Below are 13,619 nucleotides of genomic sequence, written 5' to 3'. Positions count from 1 at the left end.
GTGGGTTAATTGCTATAGCTTCACTATTTTTCAGAGTTGTGTTTTCTTACTTGGGGTACTGATTAAAAATAAAAATTTCAGTATTTTTCCAGTCTTTAGAGAACTACCTGGTATGATTAAGAAAATATTGGATAATTATTCAGTCTCTGATATTTTTCAGTTATTCCTCAAGCATCCTTTCTGGACGGTGAGATGAAAAGCTCAGTGTCTTACTGCCAGATGTTAGGCTTTTTGTACATACTATTAAAACACTTGGTAGCCCAGTTTATTTTGTTATTTGGAGAAAGAAGAAAGATGACTCAGTTTAGAAGTTTCTATCTACTCCAGTATGGGGCTTTGGCTCAAAGACATTAATCTCAAGACTACTACTGAAGTTAATCTATTTATTGTGCAGACTGGGATTTTATGAATACACATTGAAAAAGTTGCTTTATTTTTTTCCTCATGAAAGTAACAAATGTTCCTTATAGAAAGCTTGATTTGAAGAAAAAAACTAAATTACTAAAAAATCTCTTCATAGGAATAAAGTTACTGATATTTTAATATATTTACAATTTTTTTTTCTGTGCAGAGACTTTTTTATATACAGTTGTCCATCCATATGCTCCATTTTGGACATTTTTTTTTTTTTTTCATCTGAACATTCTGACCTAAGAATGTCTCATGTTAATTCAAATTACAGCTATTAATGAGTATGAGAGTTCTTTTGAGTGGGTGTTTCCTGACTTACTTAGCCATTATCATATTGTTGAATATTAAAATTTTTCAATCAAAAATGTTTTCACTTTTCAAGTGAAAAGTTTACAATTTTTCACTATTTTAGTAGAACAGAAACAGAAATCTCTGTGAATGTGGATTTTTCTGGTATTTGAAGTGCTTTTTATGGTTGATTTGTTAGTGTAGAGTTTTTAGTCAAAGGGTATGATCATATAATGAGATGGTAAAATGGAGGCTTTGGCTGAGGTAACAAGGTACAAGATAACAGAGGAGCTATCACACAAGAAGCTAAAGTTTAAGGAGATTATTAAAAGCCAGTTACATTTGTCTTAATTCTCCTATAGCATCAAGAGTATGAAAGGATCATGATTTGAATTTTAGTGGGGATTTTAGGTACAAGTTCTTCCATTTGTTGTGAGTCTCCCTTCTTCCCCTCCAAGGAAATGAATGTGGTGTGCCTACAGCTTTCCTCACCTCACATAATTCAGTAATACCTCTATGGATTTGAATGACATGTTAGGCCAATTTCTGACTCACATCTGAGAAATCTGAGAGGTGAGTGACTGTCTGACTAAATGCTGTGACGAGGGTACACAGGAGAAAAGGTCAAAATGGGAGAATTTGAAACTCCCGATGTTTGTCCAGGAAAGAATCTGTGAAAATTTCTCAGGAGCCACATGTTGGCAGGTTCCATAAGAGAAAACCAACATAGCTTCATCTTCATTCTGTCCATCAAATGCTATTTGATATTGCAGCAGATTTTTGAATCCTGGAAATATATATGACAAGCCTAACAAAAAGATACATTTGGTAGTGCTGAGGATACTGTAGGTCTCTGAATACTTATGAAAGACAAAGGAGAAAGAGGGAAAACAGATACAGCGGCATTAAGAAGCAAATATTGAAAAATTTAGTTGAGTTTTGAGTTTGAGTGTTGAGTTTCAGGTAGCTGTGAGACATCCAGATGGAAGTGCCTGGCAGGTGGTGGGTCACAGGGTGGAACTCAGAGAGACATTGGCTAGAAATATAGATATTTAGAATATTGAAAGCCTGAGACAATCTAAAGAGGGTGTAGAATAAAGGGAAAAGAAGGTCAAAGGCAGAATCCTGGCTTAGAACAGCCTGGAAAAGATGAGAAACTAGCAAAAGAGACTGAGAAAGGAAAAAGAGCTAGATCCGAGGAGACCCAGGACTGAGCGTTGCCATCAGATCTAGTTTGGGAAAGAGTTCCAAGCGGGTCATGGTCAATAACGGGGCCAAATAAGCCGGGTTTTAGATTAAACTGTTGGGGGTTCTCTGGCAGCCCCATGGTTACCCTCCATCCTTTCATTGCCGTGGGTTCAGGATTCAGTCCCTAGTTGGGGAGCTAAGACCCCATAAGCTGCGCCAAATGACCAAAAAGCAAAACAAAAAGATTAAACTGTTGGGGGGTTCTCTGGCAGCCCCTTGGTTACCCTCCATCCTTTCATTGCCATGGGTTCAGGATTCAGCCCCTAGTCGGGGAGCTAAGACCCCATAAGCTGTGCCAAATGACCAAAAAGCAAAACAAAAAGATTAAACTGTTGGGGGGTTCTCTGGCAGCCCCATGGTTACCCTCCATCCTTTCATTGCCGTGGGTTCAGGATTCAGCCCCTAGTCGGGGAGCTAAGACCCTATAAGCTGTGCCAAATGACCAAAAAGCAAAACAAAAAGATTAAATTGTTTGGGGCAAATAGTGGGGCACTGGTGATTGTATCTGGCTTATTCTCAGTATAATGATGAGGACAGAGGCCCAACTACAATGGATTGAATAGTGAATGGATGGAGAAAGGGAGTCCTAAGTAAAGACCATCCTTTCTAGCATCTTGATTGTGAAAGAAAAGGGAGATTTTATTTTAGTGAGAGAAAGGCTTAAAAGATCAAGGAGAAGACTTGAACACATGTGTCAGTCATAGGGAAGGTGTGAGTGGAGTGTGGAAACGAAATAGAGGAGAGAGAAGAATTAACAAATTGGTCAAGATACTGGAGAAAACAAGGTGAGTTTAGATTAAGAGTCTCCAGGCCTTCTGAATTGGAAGCTTAAACAAATTAAGGAACATAAAGCAAGGAATGCTATGCGTGCATGCTAAGTTGCTTCAGTCATGTCTGACTCTTTGTGATCCCATAAACGCTAGCCCGCCAGGCTACTATGTCCATTCGCCAGGCAAGAATACTGAAGTGGGTTGCCATTTCCTCCTCCAGGGGATCTTCCCAACCCAAGAATCCAACTCGCATCTCTTAGGTCTCCTGCGTTGGCAGGTGGGTTCTTTACCACTGGTGCCATCTATGCAGCCCTACAAAAGAATGATGTCATTCTTTAGCATTGATATGGAACATTCTCTAGTATATACTGTGAATGCAAAAACAAGGTAAATATTCTATTTAGTATCCTGCCAGGGCTATGACAAATGGTCATGTGAATTGTGTACTAATATTTGAATGACATGCCTCTGGATCTGTGTTGCATGGTCTTTTAGGTGACATTCCTCTTGTGTGAGAGACAGTGCTTCACATTACCTTTGCTTTTTTAAGATTCTTCATATTCCTTTGTTCTGGTCAATATTCACAAAAGTAGTCTTTTGATCGTTTAACTTTCCACTTATATGTTTATTCAAGGATATTCAACAATCAGACTGACAGATCAGAGACTCTGCTTGATAACTGTTTTAAAATTGAACATTAATAAAGTGGTCTTCTGATGATAATTTGGTTCTTCATGTCACTTGATCACAAAAAGAGACTGTGTTGGCATGCTAACATAAGTGTTTCTGCCTGATGGTTGGGCCTCTCTTAAATGAATATATCATCATTCTGGTGTATAATAGTAGTTGGTGAGAACTTGATTAATGAGAACTTGATTAACCCCTCTGAGTTCGACCTACTTCAGTACACTAATAAAACAATAGATCTCCCCCGTTCTTGCAAGTTAGAGGCCAGTTTCTAGACTGTGGTGAATTCTTTAAGCTCAGTTTCACTTGTTCAGGGGACTTCCCTGGTGGCTCAGACGGTAAAGCGTCTGCCTACAATGCAGGAGACCCAGGTTCAATCCCTGGGTCTGGAAGATCTCCTGGAGAAGGCAATGGCAACCCACTCCAGTATTCTTGCCTGGAAAATCCCATGGATGGAGGAGCCTGGTAGGCTATAGTCCATGGGGCCACAAAGAGTTGGACATGACTGAACAACTTCACACTTACTTGTTCAGGTTCATTTCAGGCAGTCATCTGGCTTTTTCCTGTTGATGCTGTTAAAGATAAAATTGTTCATAGAATTCGTTGAAGATGGTAGGAAAGGCTACTCAAGATAGGACTACTGCGGTAGGTGTAGGACCACTGCAGTGGGGTTTGCCGTTGGGGAGAGAGAGAGATTAGGTTTAACCCCAAGTGCAGCATGAGTAAGTGGGACTTTATAGCCAAGCAGGAGGGTTAATGAATGAAAATTCAGTAAGAGAAAACATCAGGAATAAGGGGGGATTCTTGCTGAAGGCAGGCCAGGGTGATCAGACATCACATGGAAAGTGATCAGATAGTAAGCGGGTTTAGTTACTGAGAATGGGACATTCTGGCTTAACGGATTTAGCAGGATTTTTGCTAAAATTGGACAATGCAGAGACAAACATAAGACCCAAAGTCAGGACCTTTGGGTGAAAAAGACCTCAGAATAGCTGGCGTGCATATGGTCAAGGAGGTAATCTTTGTTGTCACATTCCTACGTGTATCCTTTCCTTCTCAAATGATGCTCTCAGTCTGCTTGGTAAAGAGGAAAGTCATGTGCTTTGAGGAGTCTAAGAGAGAGGAGGGGTGTGACTGTGTGGGATGGGGAGAAGAACTGAATTGGGTCATGAAAAGGATTACTGAGACTTGTTAAGGATGCAGCTAAGTTGTCCCAGCAAGCTAAAAACTGTTCCAATTTTTAGGTTTCATATCCTAGGAACTCCTTCAGTTTGAGACAAGCCAGAACCATTGGTCACTGTAGATATCATTGATATTGAAGACAAAAATCTGTAGAAAAAGGAATCTGTAGGATTCATTAATTTCTCCTAGAGGATTTTGGCAGCCAAGGAGTAGAGCCAGGCGTATGGGTGTTTGGATTGATCCCACATAACAGGGAGGTTGTGGAAAAAAGATGACTGGTGGGGGGATGTTGAGAGAGTTAAAATGATCCAGAGAGGGCAGAGTGGGAGGTGAGGCTAGGTTGGTCCTGTCTCAGGGTAACAGCTTGAGTCTGCATCTCCTGGCTCTGGTCTCCTTTCCAGATTCCTGGACTTATTTCTTATTTCTCAATGAATTAAAGTGTGAAATAATTCTCTGATAAGAGAGTTAGACACACAAGAGCAGAGAACACCAAACAGGTAGTCCTCCTCAATCATCCTTTAAGCTTCTGTAGAATCATGGAAAGTTAGAACTTGAAGGAACCTAGCATTCTTCTGGTCCAGTTCCTCCCCTGGACATCTTAAACTTGTTTTTCCATTGCAAATGAGTAGGTAAAGATTGTTTGACATTTTCTCTCTAATTGTGAAAGTGACTGAAGCAATCACTGAAAGAGTTCAGTTTGGTTAAGAAAATGGAAATAACCACAGGTTATTAGCCAGGTTACTGCAGATGTCTTAATGATATTGCTTTAATACATAATATTTTGCTTGATGGCTAAGAGAATATCAGACAGGATAAGAATTAGATTGGTCCTATGCTGTGCAGACTGAGATTCATGCCAGTTACATGGCTGCTGATAAAAGGATGTAAGGAACAAACTCTTTGTTCAATATTGAATAATTTTGTGATTAGCATGTCTAAAATAGCAGTATGATTTGTTAATAAATTCAATTCAGAGGCAGTTGTTGTCTATTATTGTGTGTCAATACTTAGATGTCATTGGACAGAAACCAACAATTTACTTGACCTGCATGGGTTTGCCAAGTGTGGTAGGCAGAATAATGTATTCCCATCCCCAAGCCCATGTCATGTCTTAATCCCAGGAATCTGTCAATATATTGTTATATGCCATTATTATCTAGCAAGAGGGAATTAAGGTTTCAGATGGAATTAAGTTTGCTAATCAGCTGACTTTAAAATAGTGATGAGGTTATCCTGAATTACCTGGGTGAGTCCAGTTTAATCACAAGGCATCTTAACAGATGGAAGAGGGAGGCAGAAAAGTTAGTGTCAAAATGATGCAATATGAGGGACTTCCTGGTGGCTCAGTGATTAAGAATCCACCTCCCAGTAAAGGGGACATGGGTTCAGCCCTTGTTTGGGGAACTAGGATCCTGCATGCCACGGGGCAACTAAGGCTGTGGGCCAGGACTAGAGGAAGCCCATGCACATCAACAGAGACCCAGGGCAGTCAAAATTTTTTTTAAAAAGGTGCAATATTAGAAAGCCATTGCTGGCTCTGAAGATGGAAGGTGAACGAACAGTAGCCAAGGAATGCAGAAAGACTGTAGAAGCTGGAAAAGACAGGAAGACAGATTCTTTCCTACAGCCTTCAGAGAGGAATACAGCCTTCTGACACCTTGCTTTTAACCCAGTGAGGCCCATTGTAGACTTCTAACCTCTAGAACCATGAGATAAGAAGTTTGTGTTGTTTTAAGCCACTAAGTTTGTGGTAATTTGCTGTATCAGCAATAGGAAAATAACACAGAGAAGGGAAGTGGTGTCAGGAGGCAACCTGGAGCGGTGGCATGTGGAAACCTGGAGAGTGCCTGCCCAACACATAGCTCCTGCTCAGTGCCAGCCAATATTTCTCGGAGGGAATAAAAGGTCACAGTTTTCAAATTTTTCAATTTTCCCAAATAAGGTGAAAATATAGATTTCTGTGTGGAAGTTATTATTTTTATTTAATTATTTGAAATTAATTCAAATAAAAATGAGTTGTGCATGTATAGAAATAGATCTATATGAGGACAGTCATCACAGTATTGTTGGTGTAGCAAAGATTGGAAACAAATTAAATGTCTATCATGTATAAGTAAATATGTTTAAATATATATGGGCTTCCCTGATAGCTCAGTTGGTAAAGAATCTGCCTTCCATGCAGGAGACCCCAGTTCGATTCCTGGGTCAGGAAGATCCCCTGGAGAAGGGAAAGGCTATTCACTCCGGTATTTTGGCCTGGAGAATTCCATGGACTGTATTGTCCATGAGGTCACAAAAATGTTTTATATACATTTAACTATATATGATTAAAAACACACACTTTAGTTATGGCAATGAACTGTATACTCTAAACATGTTAAGTAAAGATGTAAAACAGAAAAAAGAAAGCTGTAAAACAGAATGAGGTATGTAGCATGACATCTCATTTATTAGTACAAATATATAGCCATAAAATTAATACATGTAGTTTAGGGATACTTAAACACATAAATGGGCTTCCCTGGTGGCTCAGAAGTTAAAGCGTCTGCCTGCAATGTGGGAGACCTGGGTTCAATCCCTGGGTTGGGAAGATCCCCTGGAAAAGGAAATGGGAACCCACTCCAGTGCTCTTGCCTGAAAAATCCCATGGAAGGAGGAGCCTGGTAGGCTACAGTCCATGGGGTCACAAAGAGTCAGACACGACTGAGCGACTTCACTTCACTTCACTTATTGGTTCTACCTGGATAATCCAGGACCCCACTCCAGTCCTCTTGCCTGGAGAATCCCATGGACGGAGGAGCCTGGTGGGCTACAGTCCACGGTGTCGCAAAGAGTTGGACATGACTGAACGACTTCACTTTCACTTTCAAACATATAAATAAAGAGAGTAATGTGATCAGGGATGTGTGTGGACTTGTGATGATCATGTGCTGTGAACTAAGGTTCTCAATCCCCAGCTTTGATTGCTCACTGTGTAGGCCAGACCAGAGAAGATTGTGAGTTGAGTTGGATCCTGCGTTTCCACGGGAACTACAAAGGTAACAAGGACATAATTCATCCTTTCAAAAGTCTTACGGAGAATTGGGGCAGAAAGTTGTGAAAAATGAAGCTTAAAAAAATCCAGTTATAAAAAACTGAACATGAATTCATTCATTAATTTATTCATTCACTCATTCATTTATTTATTCAACATTCATTGAATCATTTATTAAGCACCTGCTGTGCTCCCAGCAGTTTGTTGCATTGCAGTGTATTTGCATAGGATAAGATTTGGTTGTAAGAATAGTAAGTCAGTTCAGTCAGTTCAGTCTCTCAGTCGTGTAAGAGCTATGTTTAATTTGGTTTTTAAATTCCACCCTGTCTCCACCCCAAGATTAGGTCCAATAATTGTGAAATGGAAGTTAGACTTTCTGGGTAAGTCTTAGATTCGTCTTAGGTCCCTCTTGACAGAAAGGGCATTATTCCTGTTCTAACACCACATGAGGTTGTTGTGAGAAGATAAGCAGGAAAGTGCTTGTGAAATAGGAGGCATTCCACAGATGGAAGAAAACTTTACTGGGCTTCATCTGCACTTTTGGCGTGGTTCTTCCCCATACCTCCGCTGCTTTTCTAACTTGCCTCTGCCTGCATCTGGTCAATGCCATCATTGCTGGTTCCCAGTTCACTGGGAACACAGGCCCTCAGAGGCTGACAACATCCCACTTCAGTCTGGCTTGCAATTTAGGCAAGACAGGATATTCCTAAAACACTTCCTTTATCACTGTCATAAACTCACAAAGGAAGGGAGTTAGATGTCTTCTTCAATCTGCGTACTTCGCAGGAATCCCAGATGGTTCACCTTGGAAATTTCTTCTTTCTATCTGTTTCCAGTCTTTCCATTAAATTTTTCTAAATTGCCTGCTGTGGTGAAGATGTGGTCATAGTTTCCCTTTGTTCTAGACAATTACTTTATCCAAGTTTCACCAATTGAAATAATCTTCTCCCCTACAGGCAGTTACAAAGATTCATTCGTGGGAAAATTTTTCCTGGAATAGAAGTGTACCTGCTGTGATGTTTCCTAGAGAAAAATTTATTCCTGATAATAGGTCTCAGAAAGTCTGCCTAATTCTCACTGATACACATCTGTTCAATAAAGAGACATGTCTTTGGAATCAGTGGGATTTTAGAACAGCTCATCAAAGGAAGTATGAAGATCAGGTTGGGGCAGATTTTCACATTGGAACCAAATACCTCTATCAGAATAATATAACAATCCACATGTTGAGATTTATTAACACTTATTGACCATTTGAAACCAAAAGCTTCTGATGAAATGAAACATTGACCTGAAATTTATGGAGAGATGGCTCTGTTTTATAGTTGGAGTTCTTGAGTATTTTTGGTGTTAAAACAATGCATGATTATAAGGGGATGTTAGCTATAAACTGAAGCTGCTTCCTAGAGGGAATACATTTTGCAATAACTCCCATTCAGCCAGAGTTCTCTGCAAACCAAGGATGAGTTGAATTCCTCGTATTTACTTTTTATTGTTTGAAAATTGCTATTGCATTGCAAGTGTTATAGATGTTTGGGAAAGAAGAATGAGGCGTTATTAGAAACATATCCCTGGGGCATAATTTAGCATCACTAGTAGGAGATGGAAGAAATGGCTTCAAACTGAAAAAGCAATGTCTGAGAAATATTCTCAGTAACAAGCTACTAAAACTAAACGCTGTCCTGATTAGAATCAGCGGGAGTTTTGCAACATAAAAAGGCATTATAAGAACCTGTGGAAAGAGGAAAAGAGAAAGTAGCCTTATTGGTAAGGTAGGTTGTACTGTAGTAAAGAAAACATTCCAAATAATTTATTAAAAGGTGGAGAGAGTATTAACTGTCCTCTTGCAGAGTTGTTACACATCAGGTTTTTTTTTGTTTTTTTTACGGACTCGAAGTGTTTTGAAAAGTGTAAATATGCTTCATGGACTTCTGAGGTATTCTGCATATGGTTATATTATAAAGACAAATACAATGACTGAAAATTTGACTCACCTACAGGCATAGAAAGTTGAAAGGGAAATTAGAACTTGAATCCAAGTATTACCCTGATCATGGAAACTCTTTAATTGGCATATGCGAAATTTGAAATAATTTTTGTATAAACTGAGAATTCACAAAACATTTTAATTGTAGGGTTAATAGTCTTCCTGTGTTTGTTCTGACAATATAAATTATTTTTATCTCAAAATAATTGGAAGGAAAAAAATTAATTTAAATAAGTAGAGTAATAAAGCATTATTTGATCTTTGAGGCCATACCTTTTGGAATTGGGTTAATTAAAAAGTGTTATTGTTATTTATATTTGTTTTATGATTATAAAGAAGTAAATCTTACACATAATAAAAATTCAAATAGTGCATAATAAGTTTAAAATGGAAAGCAAAGATATCTCTTTCTCAGAGAAATTAAGGAAACAATCCCATTCATCATTGCAAAAAGAATAAAATACCCAGGAATAAACCTACCTAAAGAGACAAAAGACCTGTATGCAGAAAACTGTAAGACACCGATGAAAGAAATCAATGACACAAACAGAGAGGTATATACCAAGTTCTCAGACTGGAAGAATGAATACTGTCAAAATGACTACGCTAATCAAAGCAATCTACAGATTAAATGCAATCCCTATCAAATTACCAATGGCATTTTTCACAGAACTAGAACAAAAGATTTCACAATTTGTGTGGAAACACATAAAACCCCGAATAGCCAAAACAATCTTGAGAAAGAAAAATGGAACTGGTGGAATCAACCTCTCTGACTTCAAATTATACTAGAAAGCTACAGTCATCAAGACAGTGTGGTACTGACACAAAAACAGAAATATAGACCAATAGAACAAGATAGAAAGCCCAGAGATAAACCTACACACATATGGGCAACTTATCTTTGATAAAGGAGGCAAGAATATACAATGGAAAGAGACCCTGTTCAGTAAGTGTTGCTGGGAAAACTGGACAGCTGCATGTGAAAGAACGAAATTAGAACACTTCCAAACACCATACACAAAAAGAAACTCAAAATGGATTAAAGACTTAAATGTAAGGCCAGAAACCATGAAGTTCTTAGTGGGAAACATAGGTAGTACACTCTTTGACATAAATTGCAGGAAGATTCTCTCTGACCTCTAGATTAATGGAAATAAAAACAAAAATAAACAAATGTGACCTAATAAAACTTAAAAGTTTTTGCACAGGAAAGGAAACTATCAGTTCAGTTCAGTTCAGTCGCTCAGTCATGTCTGACTCTTTGTGACCCCATGAATCGCAGCACACCAGGCCCCCTGTCCATCACCACCTCCCAGAGCTTTCTCAAATTCATGTCCACCAAGTAGGTGATGCCACCCAACCATCTCATCCTCTGTCATCCCCTTCTCTTCCCACCTTCAATCTTTCCCAGTATCGGGGTATTTTCCAGTGAGTCAGCTCTTCGCATCAGGGGGCCAAGTATTGGAGTTTCAGCTTCAACATCAGTCCTTCCAAAGAATATTCAGGACTGATTTGCTTTAGGATGGAATGGTTGGATCTCCTTGTAGTCCAAGGGACCCTCAAGAGTCTTCTCCAACACCACAGTTCAAAAGCATCAATTCTTCAATGCTCAACTTTCTTTATAGTCCAGCTCTCACATCCATACATGACTACTGGAAAAAGAATAGCTTTGACTAGATGGACCTTTGTTGGCAAAGTAATGTCTCTACCTTTTAATATGTTGTCTAGTTTTGTCATAGCTCTTCTTCCATAGTGCAGGTGTCTTTTAATTTCATGACTTCAGTGATTTTGGAGCTCAAAAAATAAAGTCTGTTACTGTTTCCATTGTTTCCCCATCTATTTGCCATGAAGTGATGAGACAGGATGCCATGATCTTAGTTTTCTGAATGTTGAGATTTAAGCCAACTTTTTCACTCTCCTCTTTCATTTTCATCAAGAGGCTCTTTAGTTCTTCACCCTTTCTGCCATAAGGGTGGTGTCATCTAAATATCTGAGGTTATTGATATTTCTTCCGGCAATCTTGATTCCAGTTTGTGCTTCTTCCAGCCCAGCGTTTCTCATGATGTACTCTGCATATAAGTTAAATAAGCAGGGTGACAATATATAGCCTTGATGTACTCCTTTCCCGATTTGGAACCAGTCTGTTGTTCCATGTCCAGTTCTAACTGTTGCTTCCTGACCTGCATATAGGTTTCTCAAGAGGCAGGTCAGGTGGTCTGATATTCCCATCTCTTTCAGAATTTTCTACAGTTTATTGTGATCCACACAGTCAAAGGCTTTGGCATAGTCAATAAAGCAGAAATAGATGTTTTTCTGGAACTCTCTTGCTTTTTCAGTAATCCAGCAGATATTGGCAATTTGATCTCTGGTTCCTCTGCCTTTTCTAAAAGCAGCTTGAACATCTGGAAGTTCACCGTTCACGTATTGCTGAAGCCTGGCTTGGAGAATTTTGAGCATTACTTTATTAGTGTGTGAGATGAGTGCAATTGTGTGGTAGTTTGAGCATTCTTTGGGATTTCCTTTCTTTAGGATTGGAATGAAAACTGACCTTCTCCAGTCCTGTGGCTACTGCTGAGTTTTCCAAATTTGCTGGCATATTGAGTGAAGCACTTTCACAGCATCATCTTTCAGGATTTGAAATAGCTCAACTGGAATTCCATCACCTCCACTAGCTTTGTTTGTAGTGATGCTTTCTAAGGCCCACTTGACTTCACATTCCAGGATGTCTGGCTCTAGGTGAGCGATCACACCATCGTGATTATCTGGGTCGTGAAGATCTTTTTTGTACAGTCAGCCATAAAAAGGAACAAGTTTAAGTCAGTTGTAATTAGGTGGATGAACCTGGAGCCTCTCATACAGAGGGAAGTAAGTCAGAAAGAGAAAAACAAGTATTGCATACTAACTCACATAAATGAAATCTGGAAAAATGGTACTGATCATCCAGGAGAGAACAGACTGGTGGACACAGTGCGGAAAGTTGAGGGTGGGACGAATTGAAAAAGTGGCATTGACATATATACATCATCATGTGAGAAACTGCTAAATCACACAGGGAGGCCAGCCTGGTGCTCTGTCATGACCTGGAAGGGTGAACCAGGGGCGGGGAAGCAGCTCAGGAGGGAGGGATGTATATACAATTATGACTCATTTGCATTATTGTATGGCAGAAACAACACAGAATTATAAAGTGATTTTCTACCAATTAAAATAGAAATGAAATTTAAAAAGATCTTTCTCTGAATCCTGTTCCCATGCCCTGGAGTTTAAATATTAACTCTTTCAATTAATATGCTTTTAATTGCTTCTGTAATATCATTTTCCTGTGTGTATACACAATGCTGTATATTATATAGCATATAAACTGTATATCAGAATCAGAATCCTTCTGATATTAGTTGAATGAGTAATGCATACTGCTTTATACATTACCTTTTCCACTTGTCTGAATATCTTGTGTATCTTATCTTTCCAAATCAGTGCATTAGACTTACCTTTTTTGCAAGGATGGTATACCATTCTATTTTGTGTTTTACCCGAAGTCTTTAGCCAACCTCTATTAATACACATTTAAGTTTTCCTCCTTGCTTAGAAGAACTAAAGAGGCTCTTTATGAAAGTGAAAGAGGAGAGTGAAAAAGTTGGCTTAAAGCTCAACATTCAGAAAACTAAGATCATGGCATCCAGCCCCATCACTTCATGGCAAATAGATGGGGAAATAGTAGAAACAGTGACAGACTTTTTTTTTTTTGGGCTCCATAGTCATTGCAGATGGTGACTGCAGCCATGAAATTAAAAGAGGCTTACTCCTTGGGAGAAAAGTTATGACCAACCTAGATGGCATATTAAAAAGCAGAGACATTACTTTACCAACAAAGGTCCATCTAGTTAAGGTTATGGTTTTTCCAGTAGTCATGTATGGATGTGAGAGTTTGACTCTAAAGAAAGCTGAGCATCAAAGAATTGATGGTTTTGAACTGTGGTGTTGGAGAATACTCTTGAGAGTCCCTTGG

At 39.0% G+C, this 13,619-nt stretch overlaps 1 long non-coding RNA gene and 1 other non-coding gene across 3 annotated transcripts in view; both read left to right on the top strand.

Moving 5' to 3' along the window:
- The window catches only part of LOC110145000 (uncharacterized), a 232,436-nt gene that overhangs the window by 159,160 nt on the left and 59,657 nt on the right, over positions 1 to 13,619 (top strand). The gene's annotated exons all lie outside the window — the stretch shown is intronic.
- On the top strand, positions 6,727 to 6,799 carry TRNAG-UCC (transfer RNA glycine (anticodon UCC)). The gene has a single exon. It is a non-coding gene; the product is annotated as a tRNA-Gly (tRNA).

Source organism: Odocoileus virginianus, chromosome 25 (assembly GCF_023699985.2).
Source record: "Odocoileus virginianus isolate 20LAN1187 ecotype Illinois chromosome 25, Ovbor_1.2, whole genome shotgun sequence".
NCBI lineage: Eukaryota > Metazoa > Chordata > Mammalia > Artiodactyla > Cervidae > Odocoileus > Odocoileus virginianus.
Note: the sequence above shows the minus strand (reverse complement) of the source record. Positions and strands in the feature narration are given on the sequence as shown.